This window comes from Neophocaena asiaeorientalis, unplaced genomic scaffold (genome assembly GCF_003031525.2).
Source record: "Neophocaena asiaeorientalis asiaeorientalis breed wild unplaced genomic scaffold, Neophocaena_asiaeorientalis_V1.1 scaffold296, whole genome shotgun sequence".
NCBI classification, from domain to species: Eukaryota; Metazoa; Chordata; class Mammalia; order Artiodactyla; family Phocoenidae; genus Neophocaena; species Neophocaena asiaeorientalis.
In genome coordinates, this window is record NW_020175084.1 from 2,641,058 (window position 1) to 2,668,500 (window position 27,443).

The window sequence follows — 27,443 nt, forward strand, 5'->3', positions numbered from 1 at the left end:
GTAAGCACATACTCCATGTCCCCACATGCCTTCACAAGTGCACACTGTAGTTGTATTGTCCTTGTGTACACAAAATGCGAAGTTCCAGAACTCAAATATGCTGGTAACAAAAGCTTTAGGAGCTGATTAAATTAATGATAAGTACATCAAAATATAGCAAAGTATTATTTGCTTTTCTTTTGGTCCTCAGTTTTTTTTTTTTTAAACACACACACACACACACACACACACACACACACACACACCCCACTGGCCAAGCATAAGTCTTCATTTTGACAAGCAAAAACACGGAAAACTCCCATGTTACTTTTATCACCAGATTAGGCCCTAAGGCACTCTGCTCTCTTCCAAAGTTTCAACCACTAAAATATGAGTGAAGCAAAGAATACACCACAGCAAGTACTCCAAAAAATAGCAATTCAGATTTATATCTGAAGCTGTTTTCACATGCTTTCAAATCAGCACTGGAATCCTTTATATGAACAACTCCATCATTTGGCAGCAGCAATCAATGAAAGAATCCAAGAAAATTGCACCAAACTGATCACATTTCAGTGTAAGAACAGCAGTACATCCAATCTGTTGCCATAATTTGGACACCGTGCAGCGCTAAATAATGGATCATGACAAAAAACAAGGGTATAAATAAAACCACACACAGTCTAGGTCCTAAATTTGTGGTGCTATAAACACCCCCAAATTATCAAAAACAATCAACAGCAATACCTGGCGATTTGTCTCCAAATTAACAAAAAAGCACCCAGCTCTCACCTTGCACAAACACACACTTCAGTGGTCAGTGACAAATGCAGGCTGCACTTGCAGGCTGGGAGAGCGAGCAGCTGCTCTGTCCTGAGCCGCTTAAAGCACAGTCCAGCCTGGCTCGCCCGCTCAGGTCCTACTCTCTGTTGGTTCACTGCGGTTTCTCCCATGACTCCATCACCCAGGAATGGAAACTGCTGCCCTCGTCCCAGCACTAGTGGGCTCCCAGCTACTGAGCTCAGGTAAAAATGCTGAGTCCTGCAAGGTCACTACAAGGTGAACAGCGGCAAAAGGAGTGAATGGGGAAGAGGAGGGGTCATCAAGGAAAGACTCTAAACTTCAGGCACCTTGCCTTTCACAAGATTCTGAAATCCATAAATCAGAGCTGCAGCAATAGTCAGAGAAGCAGTAAATCTGAGAATCCTCAAATGGCTCGGAGCCAACCTGCTAACGCAGAGGTCCTCTTGAAGCAATAATGTCTCTCTCTCTCTCTCTTTTTCTTTCTCTCTCTCTCTCTCTCTCTCTCTCTCTCACACACACACACACACACATACACACACAGACATACACACACGTACAAACAGACTTCAGTGTGGCTATTCTAATTGCTCAGGCATCCTTTTCAAGCCAAAAAGTTTCTGAAAACCCTTTCCAGGTAACACCGCTTAGAGAAAGCTCTTAGAAAACTAAAGTATTTGCCACAATCAAATAATTCTTTTAAGAACAAAATCATTTCTGGTCCATAAACTAATTCATATTAATGAAGTCTTGTTTTTTGGGCACATACTTCAATTATGCAAACCCCCCCATATTAAAAAGACAGTAAAGATGTATTTATTTCAGAGATGACTGGCAAAATCAATTAAGATTTCTTATAAAAATTCCTACCATCTTTTTCAAGATTAGTCTTGACTGATGTATATTTTAATTTGGAAAGGTTTCAAGAAGGCGTTTCTTGTCTAAAATATAATCATTCTGCATGTAGATGTTCTAGACAGATACAAACATGTTTATAAATGTCTCCCTGTAAAGTCTCTCTAGGTTTTTATTTCTCATATTTTGGTTTTACTATCAGAAGTGGAGAAGAAACAATGTTTAAGCTTACCAGAACATTATGAAACATTATTTCTCTTTGTTGTGTATTTTTTTCTTACAGGTAAACAATTATGCCCTGAAGTTTAGATTGATTGCATTAACAGGAAATTATTCTGACTCTTTAGCCACCTTCCTTTCCCCTCCTTCTCCAACCATGTAAAATGAACAACGTATCTAACCTCCTAGGCATCAGTTTTGTAATCTATAAAATGGGGATTTGTTGCCAACATCTGCTTTGGGGCTCCTTCCTGGGTCAGAATGAGGATGAAATGGGACAATGTGTAGGAGCAGATGCTTTGTAAACTATAGAGGGCTGGGAAAAAAATGTACCTACTGCATTTTCCGCCCTTGGATTGCCCTAGTTTGGTGCTGGGACTAGTGAATTACTTTCTGTGCTCTCAAGGAGGACTCCTCAGGTTTCATGGGAGAGTGTTTCAAGTGGGCTATAAATAGAGTTCAAGATTTTATTGAACTGCTGTCTTCCTGGTGGCAGATCTTGATGGTAGCGAACACATGGCCAGAGTCAGTTAATTGTGAAAAACATGAGCTCTGTCTGGTCTTTGAGGCAGAACAAGACCAGCTGAAAGCGTGGTAGAAGATGCTCACGTGCCTGGATGGCTTCACGGTTCCTCGTGTCCTGGGTGTACTCCTATGTTGGAGGGGTTGCCCAAGGGGATTAATGAAGGGGAAAGGTTGGGGATGGAATGCCAAGTTCACTGCTGAGTTAACTCAGTAACAAATGCATTAAGGCATTCATGCTAATGTTCCTACCATTATGTATGCATTATTTAGAGATTAGGTTGAGGCAGTGTAAGGAAGGACACCAATGGGTAACAGGAAAGGAACTAAGTATATGAACACCTGTCTTGTGAGACACACAGGGCTGGGAGCTTCATGAATGTTATCTCAGTTAATCCTCATAGTAATGCCATGAGGTAGTTGTTATTCCCATTTATCAATGAGAATAATTTGCCTGCACACTGTTACTGCTGAGTGGTGGAGCTGGAATTACAATCAACGTCTGCATGGCCTAGAGTCCTATATTTGGAGGAAATCTGTTGATTTATAACTTTCTTAGAAGAAGAAAAGTTTGGTTTTTAAATAGCAGGGGTAGGGAAGGCAAGAATGCAAATTACCACAAAACCTTGAGAGTACCTGCTAGGCAAGTTAACTTTTATAAAGAGCAGAGAAATGTTTAGAAAAACAAGTTTCGGGTTTTTTAACAATGAAGTCATTGTAGGATACAGAGAAAAAATACAATTTTTGTTAATATGTGCCTATAATTCCTTTTTCTTAATTGTGTCTTGCCTGTCTTTAAGCTGACGATGTGAATTTAGAGGTCTTTCTGTATAGTAGAATACCACTTTATTTTATTTTATTTTTTGAATTTTATTTATTTTTTATACAGCAGGTTCTTACTAGTTATCTATTTTATACATATTAGTGTATATATGTCAATCCCAATCTCCCAATTCATCCAATCCACCCCTACCCCACTTGGTGTCCATATGTTTGTTCTCTACATCTGTGCCTCAATTTCTGCCCTGCAAACCGCTTCATCTGTATCTTTTTTTTTTTTTTTTTTTACGGTACTCGGGCCTCTCCCTGCTGTGGCCTCTCCCGTTGCGGAGCACAGGCTCCGGACGCACAGGCTCAGCGGCCATGGCTCACGGGCCCAGTCGCTACGTGGCGTGCTCCCGGACCGGGGCACGAACCCGCGTCCCCTGCATTGGCAGGCAGACTCTCAACCACTGCGCCACCAGGGAAGTCCCATCTGTATCATTTTAATTTGCTTAAATTAACAGATCCTTATGAATGCCCACAAGGAAGCAAGGCAATCTCTTACTATTAAATGCAGAAAAGCCATTTTTTTCAACTGCAGTTTGGAGTACTATAGTGGAGTCATAATTTTCAGTTCCCTGAGTCTGAGGATGTTAATAAAATGCCAGGTCCTTTCTACGAGTTTTACTGGAAAGCTAGAAGCAGAGTTTAAACTGCAGCCCTACATGGTATATGTTTCTGTTCTCCCCTTTTTAAATGGCATTGCCTGCTAAATGAGAAAACTTGAAATTGTATCTGCAAGCCAGCAGGGCAATTCATACCAAATCGTTCATGTAGGGTAATTGTTCCTGCCTTCAATCTCCCTTTTCCATAGTTTTACAATCTTCTCTGAGAATGCCTCTGGCTGATTATACCTTGACTCTGCTTTTAGCACTCCCATCTGCAAAGTGCACCATCCAAAAGCACTTCATAAAACCAGCCTTCTTATCCTCCCCAAATTTAGCCTTAAAAAGAAAACTATAAATTTCAAAGTCTTGCAGCTAGAATCACTTTGTTTTAGATATTTTCATTAGAGAGAGAACTATAACTGGGCCACTGACTAAACTAGTAATAAGTCAAAATAACTAGCAGAGAAAAAGAATAAAAGCTGGAACTTTAATCACAATTTCTCAAGTTAAATTCCGAATAAAAAACAAAAGCACTAATATCATCCTAAACAGCCAATCAACCCACATAAAAGAAGGTAAGGGGCCTTCAGCTACTGAGCATTCATTTCATTGCTACCTTTGCTTAGAATATGCATTTTGACACTCACTACAACGCCCTTGTTCTATGGCATCATATTTAACTAAAGAGCAAGTTAAAAAAAAAAAAGAGTTACTCTATTGGGAAGCCTATGATGACAGATGTGAATAGCTGTTTTTTCTCATTCCCAAACCCATTTTATTTCTGAAGGATGAAAACACAATCACAGACAGAATTACTATTATTTTTTTAAATTTAGAAACTATTGTAGTGATCTTTCAATGAAACAAAAATCTACTGACAAAGCTTTCAATTATCTTTCAAGTCAAAAATAATGATAAAGAAAACATAGTTTTGGGCACTTTCTTCCAATTGTTATACTGTCCCATTAAAGCATTTTGTTTTTCAAACACTTCAGCTAGTGTTTGCCTGAGTGTTATGCCACAGCAGAAAAACAGAAGAACATATTGCATCCTCCCTTTCTTTGTCTCAGAAACTTCATTTTGAGATCCTGATTTCAAATCATGTATTGAAAAGAAATTTATATTAAAGTTTAAATGTATGAGGAAAGCATTTCGAAGCATGGGCCAATATTTGCAATGGGTGAAGAAAGGAAATAAGATGGTCTGGTTTTCTATTTGGTTCTTGCTCCGCTGCCCAGTGACGATATCTTCCTGATGTGTCCTAGTGGCAGTGTTTAACTTTACACAGATATGGGTCTGGCCTGAAAACCTTAGAATCTTTCCATTTAGGGTGGAACCGGGCTCACAGATGTGTGGGATGGAGTCATTTCTAGTTTTTAATATAATGAGAAAAAAATATTTTTCTAACACATTTTTCCCTGCTGCTCCCTTCGATTTACTTCTTTTTCTTAGGCCTTAGAAAGAACTCCAAATGATAATAACTATTAGCTACGGAGAAAAAATACTGTTAAAATATTGAAAGTCATTTAGGGGAAAATGTAAAGTAATCTGAAATGTGTAAGCTTTTAGCATTTCAATCATTTTGTGTGGATGCTGAAAGATATGTATGTCAAGTCTCTTAATCTTTATACAGTCAAACACATGAAATCAAACACTTCCTGAGCAGTAAAAATTTACTGTATTTTTAAACATAATTTTGTTTCGTACTGAATGGCAAATTTTTCCCTGGAGGCAAAAAGATGCTGTTATTAATGCCTTTTCTACTCTATGATGTGAAAAACCACTGTCCTGACTTTACTGAAAGCTTTCTTAAATACATTCAAGTGGATTTAGAAAAAAAAAAAACAACTTAGGAGTATGAATAAAGAGGGAAAAAATCTGAAGATTATCCTTTTGTGAACACAGGGAAAAGAATTTCTGGGCACTTAAAGTCACTTTAAAATGTACCATCAGGATCATCAGAGATATTTGGAATTTTCATAAAAAATACAGTCTTGCAGTATAATTGTCACCCCCTTACAGTAGTGTGACAGGACATTATAGTCAGGTAGTCTGAGGAAGAGCTTTCAGCCACCTGGCAGCCTGGGCTGGTGATTACAGCCTCAGCTGCTGTTCCACCAGAGTCCTTCAGTAAGGGCTCCTCTTGGAAGCCTGGGACCCTCTGGAACATAGGCGCTCGTGTTTCCCACCAGTGGGTCCTTGACGGTAAAACCTTCAAAACATCAGTGTCAATGCCTCTTAATGTATCTTAAGTAAATTAAGAAACATTAATATGCCATGGTAAAATAATGACTGATTCAGAACACTAGGTTAGAATTTTTAAGATATTACTTTATGATACATTTATAGAGTAGAGCATATTAGAAAACAGTGTGTGCAAAGTTATCTGAATTTGTAATAAATATTTAATGTTATAGAAAATCTGAAAAATATGCATTACTATTTAATAGCTTTTATCTCTTGGTATCATAAAAATTTTATTTTTGATCTTTTTTCTATTTTCTAAATATTCTGCAATGGCCATTACTACCATGTAGTAAAAAGAAAGAAAGGAAGAAAGAAAGAAAAAAAAAGAAACCAGTGGCTCTAGTTCACAATGTTTGGGAATCATTTTTGAAAAAAACATTTCAAAACTAACTCACCCATGCTTATAACCTCTGCAAGTGGAAACATTCAGTCTTTAGAGCTGTAGTTACCATTTCTCTCACCATCTGCATTAAAAATCTTCATGGGTACAGATAAAAAAAGTAGATGCTGCACTACTATAATATATGGAAAATATAGAGTTGTTGGTTTCACCGGTTTTTAGAATAAAGGGAGATAGGGAAAATGCCAGATGTGTATCTGTGTGTACATACTGAGAGAATGGACATGGTACAAATCTAAGTACCATGATATACACTCATGAATACATGATCATAGTTTTGGAATCACTACTTATTCCTAAAAGGGGAATGATGAACTAACAGGATATACAATCAAGAAAATCTACTGTCTTCTAAAAAATGATCTTGCTTTAGGGCATATTTACAGAGATCTCTACTGTAAGGGCAATACAAATTTCTTTGCGGGTAAGCAGGATGCCTAGGAAAGAGACTGCATTGCAGAAGTTACTTGGGCCTTACTTGCACTTTTGTTTGTTTTCTGTATATCTTTCTGATCTAACTAGGAACCAGCTGGTAGAGAACTCAGGTTTACAGGAAAATAAACAAACATCAGTCTGTTAATTAAATGGCAGGCTCGGGTCCTCAATGTATGTACTTCTTGGGAACAGCAGTGTTGAGAACAAAGGTCTTGAGGCCAGTCAGGAATATTTGGGCTTAGGCTAAGATTCATTCACCTACTAATGTTTTATTTGTTTGCTGAAGTAACATTTGAGGAACTGGAGAAATAGCAAGACCAAATTCACGTACATTGAGGATTTTCCTTTTCAGCAGTTAAGTCATAGCCATATGTTTTCCTGTTTAAATTGAAATAAAAATTTCTAACATGCTCATGAGGAGAAACAGGTTCAGCTGAGCAGGGCTATATTTCAAGGGGATTGGTTTTGCTCTTTAAACAAAAAGTCCACACAAATAAAATTGGTAGCACACTAAGCTCTTCAGATATTACTGAGCTAGAGGCTCAAAAACATAAAAGTGTGATATTTTCAAAACAACAATCTCCAATAGACTTTAAGGAAAACAGTAAATTCTTTTACTTATTTATATCTTTGTTTGGACTGTCAGTAAACAAATGTATGTGTTTGCATTATTCCTACTCTTTACTCAGGCTACTGTTAGAATTCCAGGGTTATTTTTGGAAGCTGAGTAAAGTTTGAATACACTTAAATTATATATTTATGGAATGAACTAATATCATGGACTAAATTTCATCTTGGTTGATTAAAATATTGAAAAACTCATAATTTATGCATTCATAAGGAAATTATAGTAAAAGATATGTTTTATGGATTCTATTCTATCATGAAAAAAGACAATATTCTTTAGCTTAATCTATTGAAGAGGAATAATCACATCTTGTCTTCTGTTTAAAATTTAGGACAAGTTTTTGTTTAAATTAAATATCTTAATATTAAAGAAAATGATATCTACAGCCCCCTCAACTATATACTGTATGTGTGCATCTATCTGTCTATCTATCTATCTATTATCTATCTACATACATGTACACAGGTATATATGTATTCCAATCTTTATCCATCTGTAGAGTTTTATGTGGTTATTGTCATAGTTTATACATAATTTTTAAATTTATTATTTCACTTTGAATATTTTATATGCATTTTCCTTATATCAAGAATCACCAAATGAGATACTGTAAAAACAAAGCAAAACACTTTTTAAATTGTAAAATATATAAATAAAATCATTATTTCATTTGTTAATTTCAATGTTTGAATAATATTCTTTTTAATGGTATGATCTAACTTATTTGTTCTATTTGGGGGCACAAACTTGGTTTTCAGGGATTTTTTTAGTAAATTATACTACTCTATTCCTAGGAATATTTTTGTTTTTCTGTAGATTTCTTTTTTCAGTCTTAGAACAAATTTGTAGAAAAAAGGATCACTATGTCAAAAAGTTTACTCTGATCGGGAGTTTTTTTTTGATGGCAAAAAACTAGTGTATATTAGTTTTAAAGCACTTCTTTTTTGGGACGGAAGGTGAGTGAATAAACGCATTTACAAGTATTTGTTATAAGTTATTTTGGATACTTTAATCCATATACCAATTTTCTGTGTTCTCTTGGTTCAAGTTGTTTGTGCAAATTTTGTAACCATGCTTATTTTTATCCCTAGAATAAGGACAAACATTTACCCCAATAAAACATTAGATATAAGTTGGTGTTGATCTCCTAAGTTTCATTTATACATAATAAGTTCTAAGTGACTTCTTACACATTCTGTTTACCATACATCTATGTCACCCAAAGACCCCAATGTAATTTTTATTTGATAAATTCCATGCGTGGATTCTTTGAAGGTTTCAAAGCACCTTGTGTAACATGAAAAGAAAATCATTAAAATAAATGACGGAAGAGAACATCCATTGTTTCCATGTTGCAGTTCATAAATCACTTATTCACTGTAAGAGGCATGTTTAAATTTATTCACATTTTACATTTCATCATTTTAACAGTTACTTTAAAATTGGTATTTTGGGGACACTGCTGGTGGCACAGTGGTTAAGAATCCTCCTGCCAATGCAGGGTACATGGGTTCGATCCCTGGTCCAGGAAGATCCCACGTGCTGTGGAGCAACTAAGCCCGTGTGCCAAAACTACTGAAGCCCGGGTGCCTAGAGCCCGTGCTCCACAACAGGAGAAGCCACCGCAGTGAGAAGCCTGCGCACTGCAATGAAGAGTAGCCCCTGCTCGCCGCAACTAGAGAAAGCCCACACACAGCAACAAAGGCCAAACACAGCCTAAATAAATAATAATAAACTACTCATGTTTCTTTAAAAAAAAAAAATTGGTATTTTGATACTCATTCATATGTTCACATAATTTCCACATTATTTAATTTAGAAAAAAATAGAGTACATTATAACAGTGAAAATGAATTTGTCAGTCATATGTAAACTTGTTTTCTTAAATTGAGCTTATTCAGCTATGTCAACAGAGCACTTTTAAGGAATTATACTTAAACTTGAGGCTGGCTTTTCATTCTATAAGTCTACAATAAAACATATCAGAAGGATATAAAATCTGCATATGCAGAATAATTAACACTGGCGTAATTTTGCACTAATATATTTTTCTTATTCACTTTTCTTTTCTCCACCATTGCAAATTTTGACAAGAGAAACTAGAGGAATAAGAAAAATCTTAGCAGCACCAAGAATCAGCAGCAAATGGAGAGGTATCCTTGTCCGGTTCAAGGAAAACTAGAATGGGAAGCAGGGGTACTTTGCCACTTGTTGATGGACAACTTGGATACCTCACTTTCCCTCCCCAGGTCTCAATTTCCTTACTTGTCAAATGACATTCCAATCAGATATTGGATGTTGAGATGACATGTAAACTGAGAATCTAAGGAGTTGTCATTAGATGATAATCTGCACTTAATTTTATGAATTTGGTGTTGATTTTTGTTGATTTTCAAATGAGCTCCATGGCTTTTTCTGCTAGGCAAGTATAAATAATAACACAATATAAAGGCCTATTACCAATGGCTCATACCAATAATTATTCATAAAGCACAAGATAAAGGAATGGTGCAGATAACCTGAATTCATAAGCCTTTCCGTTCAGCTTTTCAAACTGACTAAATAGTGGTTGTCAAAATATTTCTTCTGATAACTACTTCCCTCCACAAGTCCCATGACATTTCCCACTAAAACAACAACAACAACAAACCTCTATAGTGGCATACAATCTGTCGTGAAGAGGGCTATTGTGACATCTTGAGAGAGAGGAGAAGACTAGGATGAACAAGTGGGCACAGGCAAGAGTAGAGGTAATAAACATCTCTGCCTCAACAGGGGATCAATAAATGTTTTTAACTGGCTGGAGAGAAGAAAACAACCAGAAGAAAGATTTCACTGAGGAGAAAGAGGACCCACTGTAGGGGAAGAAAGCTAAAAGGGGAGTCCTATTTCTCTCTAATGAAAAGTTATATTACCTAAAACTAGGTTTCGCTTTCTCACTAAAGTTTCAAATGTTATGGTCAGTAATATTAGAAGGAGGGAGGGATCTGCTGACACCTAATTGAGACCCTTTTGATGACAAAACCAATCACCCCCTGCTGTGGTCTTGAATGTTTCTTTCCTGATTTACATAGCCCTAAATTAGGCTAAAATGACAAGAGAATGAAAAGAGCCCATGTGACACCAGAAGTTTATGCTTTGCCTCCTTCATCATGTTTCTGAGAAAAAAGAAACTAATTATGGAGCAATGACTTAATGAGTGTAATCATTTTCATTTTACAGATAAGGAAAATGCAGTTTAGGAAATCAATACCACTCTATCATAATATCAATATCATTCAGTAAGTGGTCAATAATTCAACATGTTCTTAGACCTGATTCAAGGAGGAATAGGCACTTGGATTTTAACAGCCAAGATTAATTAAAAGCAAGCCAAGGGAATATCAGACTCAGATCATGCTAAGAATTTAATTAGAACAAGGTAATTGGCCAGCTGGGACAGATCTCAACCCAGAACCAGGATCTGGGGTACAGAGCCATGATTCTGTATTAAATACCTCAGAAAAGTCTTTATATTAAAAAGATTATCTTCACTGTACTATTTATACTTGGTTTTAATCATACAATAGTATATGAAACTCCTAATCCTAATAAAGTGAATTATGTGGGAAAACTGCCACTTTTTACCTATGATTTATCAAATAGATGATTCAATAAATTTTAAGACTTACATTTTATGATGTCTTATAATTTGAATCCACCTCCTTTTCACTTAAGGATATAATGGACACTTATCAAGCAAAATTTGTTTAACTATTTAGGTCCCTTTAACTTTAAAGAATTAGACCATCAATCATAGATATGAAAAAGACTGTAGGAATTTTACAACTGAGGACACTGACACCTTCAGCTAAAAAATCCTTTTGGTCAAAGTCACACAGATATGGAGCATTTGACTCTGGCATAGAAAACAATGGGATTCTTCATTTGGTTATTATTTCTACTTTACCACAAAATTTTGTCTCATGATTTCTACTCAGGTAGTTAGGTCATTTTTTCCCTATTGTTATAGATCCATTGCTCCCTGTGGTCAAAGCAAGGCAGTTTACGGAGAAATCCAAACAAACAGCTTCCCTGTTTGCTCCTGTGCTCGCCTCCTATGTGAATGTTGGGTTCACCGAGGTGTACTGAGGTGATTACTATTCTGTCATGGCCTTTTCAATAGAGAGAGTGACTATTTCCGATTTAGTTCATCCTGGAATGAGGTAGTTGTATTAAAAAGAAAATAAACCCAGAGGAAGGCTCTCTAGGAGTAGAAGAAGCTAGTTTCTGGCTATCGACTTAGGTCTAAGCTGTGAGGAACACGGATGTCTTGGAAGTCAGCTGAGTGACAGGTCGTAGGATGGAGCCACCTACTTTGAGGCAGAGAAGGGGCCATGATGCAACTGAAGCCAGTCACCCTGCAGAACAGGTGGTGTTTCATGGCACAGTGGTTTAGTTGCTGGTTATTTTCCTTTGTTTTCCCTGGGTCCTTTGTGAGAATCCAGCCTTGCATCAGGTGTTCTATTGGCTATAATAGGGCAGGCTGTATTGATAAACTATGAAAGCAAGAGGCCCTACGAGGTCATCACGGGATGACAGCAAAGCTAATGGAAACGTATCTCCTGAAGAGAAGAAAACATTCAAGGAACTCAGGGAACGAGAATAGGAGTTATGCGTCCCCATGTGGGACTCTCTTTTTTTTTTTTTTTTGCGGTAGGCGGGCCTCTCACTGTTGTGGCCTCTCCCGCTGCGGAGCACAGGCTCCGGATGCGCAGGCTCAGCGGTCATGGCTCTCGGGGCCAGCCGCTCCGCGGCATGTGGGATCTTCCCAGACCGGGGCACGAACCCGCGTCTTCTGCATCGGCAGGCGGACTCTCAACCACTGCGCCACCAGAGAAGCCCTGGGACTCTCTTTGATAACTTAGAGATTGTGGGTTTCATTGTTAGGTCTGGGAGTAGTTTCCTTAAAGCAAGGGAAGATTTTTTTTGTTGGGGGAAATATTCAGTTTAAAGTTCCAGATTTTCTGTTAGATTTATCTAGATTCTGAAGGGAGTATCAGTTCATTTTTTAGGAACTTAATTGATATTATAAAAAATAATCTTAAGTTCAAGATACTGCTTTCAAACTTAAAACCCCCATGAACCTACGTTTGATAGAAACAGCCAAGTTTATTTTAATCAGCTATTATTATCCAATAATTATGTCATGAAGAAGTACAAAAATGAATGATATTTTGGAAAGGTGAGAAATTCTCACTTACTTGGAGCTCGATCCTTATTACTGAAAAATACATTTACTATAAAAGAAAATAGTAATTATGTCACCAGCTTTTATTTCTCTCTACATATATATTTTGCTCAGAAGTGATATGAACATATTTGAAAAAAGGTGCTAAAATCAATTTTGCATGTAATACATGTAGTGATTTTTCTCTAGATATTCCTGATGATTTTGAACTTATCCACATGATAATAAAATGTGAAGATTTGTTTTTTGATCTTGCTCTTAAATTGGGGTTAAATCCTCATCATTAAAATTTTGTATTTTTATTATAATTATCAGTGGGATAAAATGATAAATGTTTAAGTAATGGCATAAGAAAAGCAAAATTTTAGGGTAAAACCAACCTAGAAATTTCGTTGTGTAGATCAAGTAGCATGAATATAAGAGGGAGTGAAGATGGTAGGTAATAGTGTGCCCTCCTTGCTTGCCAGGTCCCTCTGGACTGGGAATTTCATTGCCTTTGACTAGGATTCTGTATGCATCATCCACATGCACCAGCATCCAGATCTCACATTCTGAACTCACTCCTAGGATGAGGAATAACGGGGAAACATCTGCTAAAGGAAAGGGAACTTTTCAAATTCACATAATTTTAAAAGTTTTGTTAAAAATACTTTATAGCATTTACAATTCAGCATTTTGAGACAAAGTCTTTTTGACCCATACTAGTTACATCTCTAGACATCATTTCAAGTGCTGCCGTTTTTAATAACCAATAAAGTTCTCAAGGAACACATAACTATCATAGGACCTCAGTATTAGAAAACATGCTAGTGGCCCTGTAGTTCAAATTCCTATCTTCCTGTTAAGTTTAAAATATGGGTTGAGGGACTTTCCCGGCGGTCTGGTGGTTAAGACTTTGCCTTCCAATGCAGGGGGTGCGGGTTCAAATCCTGGTCGGGGAGCTAAGATCCCACATGCCTTGCGGCCAAAAAGCCAAAACATAAAGCAGAAGCAATATTGTAACAGATTCAATAAAGACTTAAAAAAATATATATGGATTGAATGATATTTTTCCTTTTCACTATAACAGACCCTTAATACTAGAAATGTTCTAAACCCTTCATGAATATGGAAATGTTTATACAGGTACTGTATGTCATGAACCTTCAGATTCACTCATGAAAAGTAAAACCCACCAAGTAAATATTGAGGAGGTATGGATTAATAAATATAGTACCTTCATACTCTCTTCCCTGTGTTAATAATTTTAATAACATTTAATTTCTTGTGACAATATCTCAAATTTTTAGTGAATATTTGTTATAATTTTATAGTTCTATAACTAAAAGAGAAATGACTTTCTAGAAACATTTTTGTTTGGGGTGAGTGAATGAAGTGTTGGGGTTTTGCCAGCTTGTAGTAAAACGATGTAATATTTTCATTGGAACTATTTATTACATTTGGAAAGCAGAGCACCACTAGGATAGATGAGGTAATAGAGGTTTGAGGACAAAAGATTTTCTCTATATCATGGGAAGATTAAGTTGTGCAAAGAAAGTTCAAAAAAAGAAGAAACTGAGGCATAAAACAGCTACCTGACTTGCCCAAGACATTCAGGTACATTACAAGGAGGAACCGTAAGTAGTAACGCAGGTCATGTGACCTTACAGTCCATACTGCTGATGCCAGAGCTGTGTTGCATTATGCAGCATATTGATGCATATGCCTCTATTTTGCTTTAATTATGATCAAGAACAAAACGGATAGCAGGCTATTAGTACCATGGCTTTGCAGGACTTGAACATTACTCAGGATATTATCCCTGTTATTTCACGTGTGAAGAAATTGAATCATACAAAGGTTAAGGGCATTTCTCAAAGTCACAGAGCTATTTTGTGCTGAAAATTAAAGATGAAGAAGTTACTAACAAAGTTGGTAATTTACTTATATGAAAAGGAAGGCTGAAATTTTTAAAGACCACGTTTCAGCCATAATGTCTGCCATTTACTGAGGGTTGGTTATGTTCCAAGGACTCTACATACATTTTTATTATCTTCCCAGCAGCCCTGAAAGGTAGACTCTCATTTTATTTCATCATGTAATCCTCATGTTACAGATGAGGAAATTGAGTCTCAAAAATTTAAGTAGCTTGACCCAACTTACGTACCTAGCGGGTGATGAATCAGGATTTCACTCTGAAGACCGCACACTTTCAAATATACCTTTGGGGGACCCCAGTTGATATTTCAACGCTGGGGGTTGACTACAGAAAGAAATCCCATAGCTGGGCACACACCCATTCCTTTCCATCTTTCTCCCCTCACCTCATTTTGCTGAACCTGTTCTACCACTCATCACTCCTTTGGTCTAGAAAACCCCATCCTTGCCATTCCACTAAAAGCTTCCTTTATATTCTAAACTTGCCTCATCAGACTATTCTGTGGGCCAGAAACTTTACACAGCAATAAAGGATGTTAGAACTAAGTCCTGATGATCCTGAAGTGGATTCTATACCTGAAAAAAAAGGGAGGGGTGCTAAAGAAAGTTAAATAAACTTTTGCATGTATAAATATATTCAGTTGCATTGTAACATTTTGGAAATGACTAAGCCTTGAATGGAATAAGGTAATTCTAGGTCTTACCTGGGATACTTATCTGATGAATCATATGAATAACTCACTTATTGGCTCTGTCACTAATATTTTAATCTGAATCTCTCTATAACTAGCTAGATATGATTGTTTCTTTTCTTAATTTTATATAATAATATCTTTACTCTCACCTCTATTCAAATGGAAGGGCTTACTTGTTTTTTCCTTTAAGTACCTAATAGAGAACCCCCCAAATTGTTAATGATGTTGACAATGGTGGCTAGATATATGTCAAGAAATGTTTATAGGGATGACCAAAGAAACTGTCTTTGATCCTGTTTGTAAAGATATTATGGAATGTCCTTCTGTCCTTAACCAGTTAACCCTGGGGCTGTCATTTCCCATTGTGTACCCAAAATTTCCAACAAGGTGTCAGTAATGATTTTCTACCCAAGGCTCATGACAGCTACTCACCTTAAATCTGATAAAAGGCAGGAAGTGTTGTGTGAATGATTCTGCAATCACCCTTTCTATGACTTCCAGGAAAACATAGTCTTCACTTCAAATGTAACAAAGAGCTTGTTTTCTGTCCATAGATTAATCTTCCAAATCATCTATCTTGTCTCCTCATAGAAATATATATATACATATTTGTTGCTTTAACTGCTTTTTCTTTTGGGTTTTTTTCTCTCATAATTAAAGCAGATAATTACTACCACATGGACATTTAGATTGCAGCACAGGAATGAAAACTATCATTCAAAATCTCAAAACAAGACTGAGAAAGAGCTGCTACATGAGGGCCAACTTTCATTCTAGACTTAAAGTTCACACTCTCTAGATGATTTCTCTTGAGGTTCCTCCTCTCTGGTGACTTTTAGGAATGAAATATGAACAGAGGAAGAGGGGAGTTGGAATGGAGGTAATACCTTAGAATGTGTAGAAATCTAGTTTCAGACCACCCCTCCCTGGAGCAGGCTAAGAAATGCTGGCTACCGACAGCATAATTCTTTTTTACCTGAAGAAACTCAAACAAAATATCCACCTGAGGCAACTGAAGGAGCATCACAGAGAATAAGGTGTAAGTGACTGATGCGCTCACATTAAACCAAAAAAGGTTGATGGGGAAGAGCGGTTAAAACAGCTGAAAGGAAGCTGACTTACGGAGCAATGCTGCTCGGTGGTGAAGACTCTTTGCCTGCCTAGATACCGCCTTAGGATGGCAGGGTCTGAAAATGCCCACAGTCACCCCTAGGACTTAACAGTGAGAATCTTGCTTTATATTGATGCCTGCCAAATAATTTTCCCAAAAAGAGCACACTGAAATAAAAAGCATAATTTTGGAACTGGGGGAAAAAATACAAGAAGGCTGGCACATCTGGTAGCTTTCATTATAAGAAGAAACAAACAGCTATATAACACTGTCAACAATTAAATAAAAATATGTATTAGGGTTAGTTAGGGAAAACTCTTCTGCTCCAAAGGAGGATCAACATTGTGTTTATAAAGGCCCACGGAGGGGAAAATTGTTTGGGGCACAGAGGGGGTGGAGGGGGAGGGGTGGTATGGAGAGACATAGAGATAAAGAGAAGGGCTTAGAGGCATAGAGACCAAAGTGGCTGACCTCAGGGTAAGAAAAAGTCGCTGGAATAGTAGGGTTTGAAATGCCCCAGGGAGATAACAGGACCAGGAGGAGAATGGTGATGTGGCACAGCTCTGGCTTCAAGGCTGGACAAAGGCTCAAAGCCACCAGTGATCTTGGCACAGAAGCAACAGAACCATCCATTATCAGGAAATTATGTGGCTTGGGCATTGATCATTTCAGCCTGGTGTGGGTTAAAGACCTGACAGTACTTTCTATGAAATTTTAACACAGCCCCCATTTAGGGGGTGAGAAAGATGAGATAAGGAGGAACAATAATGGCTAAGATTGAATTTTTATTTCTTCACTATCCTGGTGACTTGAATTTCAGAGTTTGATTTAAGATGGTTAGAAAAACAATGAACTGTTTGGCACTGAATCAATAGTGGTGTAAAAATTATACAGTGATGAGTATTTATGCAATTTTACAAAATACAAAAGCCTTTCTAGCTTGAAGATACTGGCATTAGTTGGAAAAATCTTTCTGACACTGGGCCTCTTTGATTTGGTTAAAAAGGTAAATATAGCTGTTCTAGAACAGGATAATATAGGTCTTCTGTTAAATTAAAAAGTGTATCACATATGTTTTTCTCTACCACCTGAAAAATGCTTTATTCAGATTGATGTAAAGATAATTAGAATTGGGAAAAGCCACATGTAGCAAAAGCTACTTGTTTTGAGATAGTCATAAGCTTTCTCTTAATTACCTAATTCTTGAATTACATTGTATTCCCATTTTACAGATGGAAAATTAGAACTAAAGATTATCCAAGTAGATTTACGAAAATAATGATAATTTAATGAGAGAGCTGGTGAAAAATCTTTATTTCTTAACTCTTATTTTTGTGCCTGTCTTATCAGATCTCAAGGTGTTATATAGCAACCTTCTTTGAATTCTGATCAGCCCCCAATTAAAAAAAAGTTACTTCCATAGGGAACAGTTGTTACAAAATTGAGTATGCCATTTGCCTTGGGCATGTTAGGATTATTTCCTAAAGCCTTCTCTCAAACGTACTGAGAAGCGGAATGCAAAATTTTAGACCATGCATTTCATGATTGTCTAACACTACTGGCAAATACAAAATGTTTTCAATAATGACCCTGCTATACAAACTAAGCTGCAATGAACTTTAACTTTATTGGCAGAAAGCATTGTTTGTTGAGAAGCAAGTGATAGCTACATGTAAAAGAATGAAATTAGAACACTCGTTAATACCATACACAAAAATAAACTCAAAATGGATTAAAGACCTAAATGTAAGGCAGGACACTATAAAACTCTTAGAGGAAAATATAGGCAGAACACTCTTTGACATAAATCACAGCAAGATCTTTTTTGATCCACCTCCTAGAGTAATGAAAATAAAAACAAAAATAAACAAATGGGACCTAATGAAACTTAAAAGCTTTTGCAGAGCAAAGAAAACTGTAAACAAAACAAAAAGACAACCCTCAGAATGGGAGAAAATATTTGCAAACAAAGCAACTGACAAGGGATTAATCTCCAAAACATACAAATAACTAATGGAGCTCAATATCAAAAAAAACAAATAACCCAATCAAAAAATGGGGGGAAAGACCTAAATAGACATTTCTCCAAAGAAGACATACAGATGGCCAACAAACCCATGAAAATATGCTCAACGTCACTAATTATTAGAGAAATGCAAATCAAAACTACAGTGAGGTATCACCTCACACTGGTTAGAATGGCCATCATGAAAAAATCTACAAACAATAAATGCAGGAGAGGGTGTGGAGAAAAGGGAACCCTCTTGTACTATTGGTGGGAATGTAAATTGATACAGCCGCTATGGAGAACAGTATGGAGGCTCCTTAAAAAACTAAAAATAGAACATACAACCCGGCAATCCCACTACTGGGCATATACCCTGAGAAAACCAAAATTCAAAAAGAGTCATGTATCACAATGTTCATTGCAGCTCTATTTACAATAGCCAGGACATGGAAGCAACCTAAGTGTCCATCAACAGATGAATGGATAAAGAAGATATGGCCCATATATACAATGGAACATTACTCAACCATAAAAAGGAACAAAATAGTTCCACTTGCAGAGACATGGATGGACCTAGAGATTGTCATACAGAGTGTAAGTCAGAAAGAGAAAAACAAATATCATATAATACTGGTTATATGTGGAATCTAGAAACATGGTACAGATGAACTTATTGGCAAAGCAGAAATAGAGTCACAGATGTAGAGAACAAAATTATGGTTACCCAGGAAGGAATGGGGGGGGGGCGTGGATGAACTGGGAGATTGGGATTGACATATATACACTACTATACATAAAATAGGTAGCTGATGAGAACCTACTGTTTAACACAGGGAACACTACTCAATGATCTGTGGTGACCTAAATGGGAAGGAAATATAAAACAAGAGTGGATATATGTATACATATAGTAACTGATTCATTTTGCTATACAGTAGAAACTAACACAACATTGTAAAGCAACTATACTCCAATAAAAATTAATTTAAAAACAAAAAAGAAGCAAGTGACAAGAGTCCCCTAGATGCATCTTTTCTTAGAATCTACTTCAAGCTTTTCCCACAGAGTGTAAGTCAGAAAGAGAAAAACAAATATCATATAATACTGGTTATATGTGGAATCTAGAAACATGGTACAGATGAACTTATTGGCAAAGCAGAAATAGAGTCACAGATGTAGAGAACAAAATTATGGTTACCCAGGAAGGAATGGGGGGGGGGCGTGGATGAACTGGGAGATTGGGATTGACATATATACACTACTATACATAAAATAGGTAGCTGATGAGAACCTACTGTTTAACACAGGGAACACTACTCAATGATCTGTGGTGACCTAAATGGGAAGGAAATATAAAACAAGAGTGGATATATGTATACATATAGTAACTGATTCATTTTGCTATACAGTAGAAACTAACACAACATTGTAAAGCAACTATACTCCAATAAAAATTAATTTAAAAACAAAAAAGAAGCAAGTGACAAGAGTCCCCTAGATGCATCTTTTCTTAGAATCTACTTCAAGCTTTTCCCTGACTCCCCACCTTAGGTCTGTGGAAGCCAAGACTGATGTCTTGCAACTAATCTAATTTATCATTTTTTCCAGTCAGTAGTGAAACTTATTCAGTTGGGAGCCATTAAACTGAACCAAATTGGAACCAGTTTAATTTCTATTTTATTTTATTGCCACACTTCATGGCTTGTGGGATCTTAGTTCCCCGACCAGGGATGGAACACGGGCCCCCTGCAGTGGAAGCACAGAGTCCTAACCACTGGACCATCAGGGAATTCCCTGGAACCAGTTTAGTTTCTAAATCCAAAGTTCATGTTTGCTGAAGAACCTTAAAAATCTGGTCAAATAGAGGTAGGCGGCTGGAATGAAATGGATGCAATGCTGCATGTACAAGAGACGGTAAGAGTGTGTCTGATGAACAGGTATAAAATCTGGGATCCACGGATTTAGTATGAATGGCCTTCAAAGAGTCTATGATGCCTCCCCTGAAATCATATCCAAAAGTCTATGATTATGTGCATAAGTGAATTTTTCTAGGGAGATTATCCTGACTTTAAAATTTCAGATAAGTTTGTTAAGGACAGCTGTCAAGGGTTTGACAGTGCTGGTTCTGGCTGACATCTTCTTGAAGCTCAAAGTTGATCAACATGATTCTTTGCGGAGTGTGCAAAGTTAACGAGTACTAATGGGGCATTAACAAAAGGCCAAAGGAAAAATCTCAAACTCAGTAAATTTACATTTTAATGCTGTGGCATACCTGAGCAAAGTATCTCAAATCATAAAGTCTTTGCCATTAACCCTATACAGCAGGGGAATCATTTGCGATCAAGACAAATTTTAATATAATACCTAATCAACACAGCAGAGGAGAGAATTTTACATCTCTCTATTCCAGATGGTGCCATCTTATCAGAGTTTCACTCCTTGGTATGCTCAGTTAATTAAAGTCCTCACTATTTGTTAATGGCAGATTTGTGCAGCAAAAATGACTCTGGAACAGATGTTGGTAAATTTGTCAAAGTGGCTGGATAATTATCCTGACTGCTCTGAAGGACTATTCCATTTCACCCACACTGAGCTCTTGCAGGAGCCAAATTTCACCTTTGCTTTTAAAAGGGAGGCAATGGGACTTCCCTGGTGGTCCAGGGGTTAAATTTACCTTCCAATGCAGGGAGTATGGTTCGATCTCTGGCCACGGAACTAAGATCCCACGTGCCTTGCGGTCAAAAAGCCCAAATATAAAACAGAAGCAATATTGTAACAAATTCAATAAAGAATTTTTAAAAATACATTAAAAAAAAAAAAAATAGAGAGGTAAGGGGAAGGGGTGGAGGTGGGAAGGGTAAGAACAACAGCCAGATTCTTGGTCAGTTCACTTTGCAAGGAACAATCAGTAACAAAGGCATTCCAGCAGACAATTTCAAATGCAACAGTATCAAGGTGATATATTTTTATGAGACTCTGCCTATAAGCCTCACCACAGGCTCCCTAATCAACTTGTATTCATGCTTGCTATAAACTTGCAGCTCAAATAAACTTTTATCTCATATCTTTGTTCCTGTTTGGTCAGCATATGTCTGCAACTAAAATGGCAGCCTATTATAACCAGAGATTAAAGGAAAAGGAAATAATGAGAAGCCATTTATTAACACAAAAAACAACCAAAGCTATGAACCGTAACTTGTCTCACATCCAAAGCTCTATGGATCTTTGAACTCAAAGTTGCAGAAAGGAGAGTTTTGAATATTGGCTGTGCTTTGGCAATTTCGGAGCATTGTATATAGTGAATGCCTTCAATAGGAAAACCCAAGAAAGGGTTAGAATAGAGAGCTTTCATTAGAATAAGATAAAAATATATATATAAAGCCCTGTACAGATGTCTCATATTTTTAAAAAATTAATTAATTTTGGTCTCTCAGAAATCCATCAATTTGTAATATAACATATAATGATGAAAAAAATTTTTATCTGGCCTAGTAATTTGATTTGTATTTCTGAGCTGCCTACCCCAAGTGCACTCTCATATGTGTGCATGTGTGTGTGTGTTTTAAATAAATCAAATTCACTTATGTACTGTTTGGTAGTATTACCTGGTTTTTTTTTAAAGAAAAGACAAATTATCTCCTTTTTGTTAAATTATAATGTGTTTTTGGTGATCCATAAAAATCTTGTTTTATACAGAATTTTATATCTAAATTTTGCATAGAATATTGTATTTCAATATATATTTATTGCAGTTATTGATGGAAGTACAGGAAGGATGTAATAGGATAAGACCTATTGTAAAGATGAGGAAGAGCTGCTGTAAAGAAACACTAAATCACTTGTCAAAGTTATTGGGGCTGAGCAAAACCCAGGGCTCGAGTGGCCTCCATATCAAGCTTTTTTTTTTTTTTTTTTTTTTGCGGTACGCGGGCCTCTCACTGTTGTGGCCTCTCCCGTTGCGGAGCACAGGCTCCAGACGCGCAGGCTCAGCGGCCATGGCTCACGGGCCCAGCCGCTCCGCGGCATGTGGGATCTTCCCGGACCGGGGCACAAACACGTGTCCCCTGCATTGGCAAGTGGACTCTCAACCAGTGCGCCACCAGGGAAGCCCCATATCAAGCTTTATTAAATTATAAAGCTCATCATAATAAGCTCTACAAAACTTTAAAGATTTTCCTAAATCTAATAGTATATGTAGTCCCATTCCATAAAATCCTATTTAAGGAATTTGTCTACTTATAAAATTAGTTTCTTCCTGGGATTGGGGGTAGAGCATTTACACTGATTATAAATGAAAATGTTTGGAACCAGTAGGAGCCTCTTACTCCAGTAAAAACATGCAAAGAGCCATGGCACACTGTTTTCAAAGTCACATTATGGGACCCCCACAGTAGGGGGCACAGTATATCACACAGAAAAGAGGTGTGAGCTGCCTTTTAAATCACCAGCCTGGGCAAATGGCAGAGAGATATTGTGGCTATAAATTTTAGAAACGAATCTCTTAACATTTAAAAAGGTTTGGGGACAAATTAAGCTTCAAGCCCATGAAACATAAGGAAATATATGCAAACACAAAGAGTAAAAGGGAAAAAGGCAAATTGAGCATCGTAAAAAAGATATACAAATTGTTCCAAGGCGTAGGTGTGAAAGTGGTAGCCTAGTTCCTTGGAGATCTAGTGAAAGTTTCCTGCCTTTCTTCCTCTTCATCCCAACAATGTGGAGGAGGACCTGGAAGGGATCCATCATAGACAGCAAACAAAGTCTATCTGAGTTAGGAACATGTTACTAGCAGTTAAGCACACTTTTCTATAGCTCTAGTATTTTCTAGTATTTAGAAAATTCTGCTCATGGAACGCTCAGTCAGTAGAGAAGTTGACCATCGGTATCCATGGATATAAGCCTCAGTCAAGCACAGACACCAGACACAGAAATTTCATCTTAGTATTCTGAAGTTTGCATGAACATATCTACAAAGTGCACTGCTAAGGACTGCATGTTCCCACTGGACATCAGTTTGCTCACCTTAACATATTATTTGTTTTAACCTTCACCAAGTAATTTTTATAATTATTATTGTTTTGCCAAAGTAGAAGTAGAAATTCATGAGTGTTAAGTAACTTTCAGGAGCTGTGCTAAAGAGTTGGGAATTCTAAAGCAAACCAGTCAAACTCAGACTCCCTGATCTTTTTCATTTCAATGTGCTGCCTATTGACACTACCTTGATTTACGATAAAAATTATTTTTCAAATTGGACATTAGTTACTTTAAATCTGATTGTCTTGGTTTTTTTCCATTTAAAACTAACATATTGTTATTCTTTATGCACCATTTATAAGTCAAGAATCATAAAGTTTGACTGTTTCTCTGGATATCTGCATGTTCAACTCTTAAACTGAACTCTTAAGTTTTCTGTTGCTTGGAGATAAGTGACTGAAAAGTCATTCCTTAGCTCAAAACTCTTTCTAGCTTTAAAACTGATATAGGCAGTGGACTAGGAGGAAACTATCTTCTTTGAGAAGCTTTTATATAGGTGGTATGTATTAATATTACTTAATTGCTCTTTACAACAACCTTTAAGAAAAAGTATTAGGAGGTTCTGTGAAGTTAAGTAATTTGTTTAGGTACATGTAGCTACTGGTGAAAACCCTTGGAAGCCATGAAGCCAATGCTATCAGTTCTCATCTAAAGACTGTCCATAGGGCTTCTCTGGTGGCGCAGTGGTTGGGAGTCTGCCTGCCAATGCAGGCGAAGCAGGTTCGAACCCTGGTCTGGGAGGATTCCACATGCTCGTGGAGCAACTAAGCCCGTGCGCCACGGCTGCTTGAGCTTGTGCTCTAGAGCCCGCAAACCACGGCTACTGAAGCCTGCGCGCCTGGAGCCGGTACTGTGCTCCGCGGCGAGGGAGGCCACCACAATGAGAATCCTGTGCACCGCAGGGAGGAGTGGCCCCCGCTCGCCGCAGCTAGAGAGAGCCTCGCGCAGCGGCGGCAAGGGCCCAAAGCAGACAAAAATTAATTATTTAATTAATTAAAAACCAAAACAAAACATGTCCATGAAAAGGTCCTAGTTAATGGATTTAATTTATTTCAATCTACCACCAAGTTCATCCCTATTGTGAATGGCTTAGTTTAATTATTAGACTTGTTACACAGAATGCCTATTTTTCAGATTTCAGACCCATCTAGTCACCTTCCAAAAGTCACCTAGCTTTCTCATATATCTTAATTGCATGGAACAAAGACAATGATTTTACTGATGAGAGGAATCCAGCTCAAGTAAAAGTGGGGTTGGAGTTCTGGTCTTCTCTATCATTCTCTTGAGCTTGGCTAATGTGAATAATCTATGATACATGAATACACTAATAACGAACTCCCAGAATCTGTCTAATGTATTGCTAAGGTAAGCAATGCCTTCTTGAGAGAGGTGGCTCATTTCTAGCTGTTGCCTATGCAAGCACATGGTTTATTCCACAGGGAAGAATTATATAATTTTCAAAGGATTTCTAAAAGGTTACTCCTATTTTATTTAGAAGATTTCACAAGATACCATCTTTTCATATGCTTGAAGGAAGACACTGTAAATATATTTCAATTTTTACCTGGAAACAAAATCCTTACAGCAGAACAATTCATTTTTCACATGGAAGAGAAGCCTTACATCATATTTTAACTATATGGAAAATCTTATATAATGTTTAATTAATTACAGCTAGACTTGATAACTTTTCCCAGGCTTTTACTTAGTGTACAATTAGACCAAACTCAAAATATAGTGACCAAAATAAAAGAATATTTCTGGGGCACAGACTTTCTTACTAATCAGGTGGGAATATAATAGGAATATATGAGTAGAGAGTAGAATACAGGTTTAGAAATTTATCACTCAATTAGATTGTTATTTTTATGCATTTTAAATTTGCTGTCCTTGAAGAACAAAAAAAGAAAGAAAATAAGTGGAAGCCTATAAAACTGTGGATAGTTGAAAATGACTGACCATCAATGACTGAGGCATAACCATCCTTACTTCATCAGTCCTTAACTATGTTCATCTTAAAGCTGTATGTCCTTTAGAAAGTTATGTGTTATTTATGAATTTAACAAAGAAAAAAGGATAATTTATTTGAATAATTTCTTAATGTGAATTGCTTTTTTTTCTTACTAAAAAATTTCAGTTGGAAATATTAAGCAAACTGGATATATTCACCTTGTGAATGTCTACGGAATAATCTACCTGTGCTATAGTTTTCTTGAATAATATAAGGCAAACATTAAAATTCTTTTTGATTCCTAACATTGAAAGAAATTAAGAGGACCACATGGTTATAAGCATTGTTCCCATATAGCCTGGTTCAGTTGCTATGCACCGATAATTGTTCCAGCCTTTTGACGTTGCTTCATAAAATAAATAAAATTTATATTCTAACAGCTAAGCTTCATCATTCAAAAACAGCTTCTGTTTGAGCATTTTTTTTTCTTCTTTTTCTCCTCTTCCTCCTTCACCTTCTTCTGATTCCAACCTTTGTCCTACAGTGGTTTGGGATGTTATTATTTTACCATTTGGAGCCTACTTCAGCCTGGGATCCATCTTCTGCTTGCCTCTACCTGAGCAAATCTACTCTCCTACAAGAGCAAAGAGCTAGTAGGAACTCAGTCATCAGTCACTAGCATAGTACTAATCCAGTACCTTAGAGTTCATTCTAACTTTCCTTTTTGCTCATTTGTATGTTTTGAAATTGTTTTTGTTGCTTTTTCCCCTCCTATTATTAAAATATCTGTGATTTTTGGAATAAATAATAAATAATATAAGCACCCATTTGTTTTTTTTTCTTATGTATCCAAAGGTTTGTATGTATCCAAATGAATTATTAATAATTAATTTTGTTCACTGTGAAGATATAAAAAATTGAAAGAGAACTGACTTTCAATTTCCTGATTCACTATCAGAAATCCAGCCTCAATTTACTATTACTTTTAACCATTATTTTGAAATAATTTTACCCTTGCGTTGGAAGCTGCAAAAAATCATGGAGAGTTCTCATGTACTCTCTACCTAGCTTCCCCTAAAGATAAGCATCTTTGAAAACCATAGTACAGTGATCAAAAACAGAAAATTAACACTTGTACAATACCATTAATAAAAATACAGACCTTATTCGTACTTTGCCAGTTTTTGCATGCATTCATTTGTGTGCAAATGAATATTTGCACACAAATGTTGGTATAGTATAGTTAGTCCCATGAAATGAAATTTATCCCACGTATTGATTTGTTGAACCACCTTGGTAATCAGGATACAGAACTGTCCAATCATCCAAAAGAAACTCCTTCATGCTACCCCTTTATAGTCAACCCTCTCTCAAACTTCAAGTGCTGGCAATCACTTCTCAGTTCTCTGTCAGTATAATTTTGTGACACATTTCAAGAATACTTTATAAAATTGAATCACACTATAGGCAGCCTTTTGAAATTGGCTTTTTTCAGCATAATGCCTTTAAAATCCACCCCAATTTTTGTGTATATCAGTAGTTCCTTCCTTTTTTTTGCTGAGATGTATTAGATGGCACATATGTACTGCTATTGCTATGAGAATGTTTAGTTAAATAAATACATCCTTTCATCTTTGAAAAAAAAGTTACATTTTTTTATTCTGTTTTAACAAAAATCCTGGATTCAAGACTTAATTCAGACACTAGTATTTTGTCTTTGTAGTTTTTCTTCTTGGTGTAAACTCAAGGGACTTGATTAAGCTAGATGGTCTTAATTTTATTCAAGCTTTAGAATCTTATAAAATGATTTAAGAAAATGAAGAATCTCAAAAGGGCATAAGGTACATTTTTAAGGCATGCAAGAAATTCTGAAGTTTTACTCTTCAGCTAGTGCCCCTATTTATCCAAACTTGTTTTGGCCTATGCAGTACAATCTGCCTTAGTCTGGTAATATCAGTCTGATGAGGGTAAGGGAAGCAGA

At 36.7% G+C, this 27,443-nt stretch overlaps 1 protein-coding gene across 5 annotated transcripts in view; it reads right to left on the bottom strand.

Annotated features, from left to right (window-relative positions):
- ARHGAP24 (Rho GTPase activating protein 24) overlaps positions 1-27,443 on the bottom strand; it is a 488,283-nt gene that overhangs the window by 145,061 nt on the left and 315,779 nt on the right. Inside the window, exon 1 of one of the 5 annotated variants that reach the window (XM_024764198.1) lies at positions 772-954. The exons of the other annotated variants lie outside the window; for them this stretch is intronic. The gene's annotated coding sequence lies outside the window, so the exon portion shown is untranslated. Of the gene's footprint in view, positions 1-771; positions 955-27,443 lie in introns of those variants that run through there. 5 annotated transcript variants of the gene reach the window in all.